We start from the raw sequence: 1,453 nt of genomic DNA, 5'->3' as shown, positions 1-1,453 counted from the left end.
TTTCCCTACGAGAAAGATACATGGTGTGGCTCAGTGAGGGAGCATCGCCCATGGACCAACAGGCCCCGGGTTTGGTTCCTGGGCAGGGCACATGCCTGGGTTGTAGTCCTGATCCCCAGTAGGGGCCGTGCGGGGGTGGGGCAGCCGATCGATGTGTCTCTCTCATTGATGTTTCTATCTCTCTCCCTTCCTCTCTATCTGAAAAGCAATATAAACATATTTTAAAAAGAAAGAAAGAAATAAACCGACGGTGGAGACCCAATTCTCGGGGGGGGGGGGGGGCCCCCGGGGACACGTGGTGACCGCGGGAGACTGTCTGGGTGTCCCAGCTGGGGGGGGTGCTGATGGCCCCGTGGTGGAGTCCAGAGATGCTGCCCAACCTCCCATGCCACCTAGGACGGTCCCCACAACAGAGAGCGGCCCGGCCCGAGGGCCCGTGGAGTCCGGGCCGAGGAGTCCGGGTCGAGGAGCCCTGGGACAGAGGAGCCCCCGGAGCTTCTGCTGTTTTCCCGCCTTCCCTGGATTTCCTCCCCGCCCCGCCCGCCTGCCCTGCCCCCAACAAAAAACAAGTTTAAAGAAAATGCAAGCTTGGCATTTAAAAGAAAAAAAAAAGAGTGATTCTTACGGCGACAGGGACAAACAGGAAATGCAGAGACAGGGAGACGCGGAGAGTTCAGCTGGACAGACGCTTGTTGACAGCGGTCAAGTTCAGGCTGGTCCAGGGGACACGAGGAGGCCCCGGCCCGAGAGGTTCTGTGCGCTGTGCAGCTGCAGGCCGAGCAGAACCGCAGCCGGAGAGGGCGAGGGCGAGCGACAGGCGTGAGGTGACAGGCGTGAGGAGGAGGAGGGCAGGGCTCCGCCGGCGGCGGCAGGGGAGGCGTCAGGAGGGACAGGAGGCACCAAGTCGGGGCTTGAGGGCAGGTAAGACTCTGATGGGACAGCAGGGCAGCCTGTGGAGTCCGCATCCCGACCCCTTCCCCTGGCGCTTAAAGATCAGGCGATCTTAGGCTAACTGGCCAATCTTTGTCTCTGTTTCTTTCTTTTTTTATATATTTTCAGTGATTTCAGAGAGGAAAGGAGGAGAGATAGAAACGTCTGTGATGAGAGAGAACCATTGATCGGCTTTTAAATGGATTTTAAGAAGCACTTTATGAATTACACTGTCCTAGGCAGTGGAAGGAGGTTGCAAGGATTGGGTGGTGAGGGGAGGCTGGCCCAAGCGGTCTGGGTCATGGGAAGGTCCCGGGCCTGATGCTTGGAGGTGGGGGCCCGCTGACGCCCTGCGGTGGAGGGTGGGTCATGCGGAGGTGTGGGTGGCAGGGAGAAGGGGGTTCCTGGGGGGCGGCCCTCCTGGCTCCCAGCCTTGGCACACCTGGCTTTTCTGTCCCAGGCTCTGTGCCTCCCCCAGGCCCTCTGGGCTTGGTACGGGGTCTCTCCAGGGCCCCCTCCCGCG

The 1,453-nt window shown here is 60.2% G+C and overlaps 1 protein-coding gene across 7 annotated transcripts in view; it reads left to right on the top strand.

Moving 5' to 3' along the window:
- The window catches only part of C1QTNF1 (C1q and tumor necrosis factor related protein 1), a 26,585-nt gene that overhangs the window by 10,113 nt on the left and 15,019 nt on the right, over window positions 1-1,453 (top strand). For 2 of the 7 annotated variants that reach the window (XM_005884212.2, XM_014531841.1), the window contains exon 1: window positions 640-824. The exons of 3 other annotated variants lie outside the window; for them this stretch is intronic. The gene's annotated coding sequence lies outside the window, so the exon portion shown is untranslated. 2 more of the 7 variants (XM_005884214.2, XM_005884213.2) reach the window with 1 other exon arrangement.

Source organism: Myotis brandtii, unplaced genomic scaffold (assembly GCF_000412655.1).
Source record: "Myotis brandtii unplaced genomic scaffold, ASM41265v1 scaffold825, whole genome shotgun sequence".
Taxonomy (NCBI): domain Eukaryota; kingdom Metazoa; phylum Chordata; class Mammalia; order Chiroptera; family Vespertilionidae; genus Myotis; species Myotis brandtii.
This window is presented reverse-complemented; position numbering and strand designations above follow the sequence as displayed.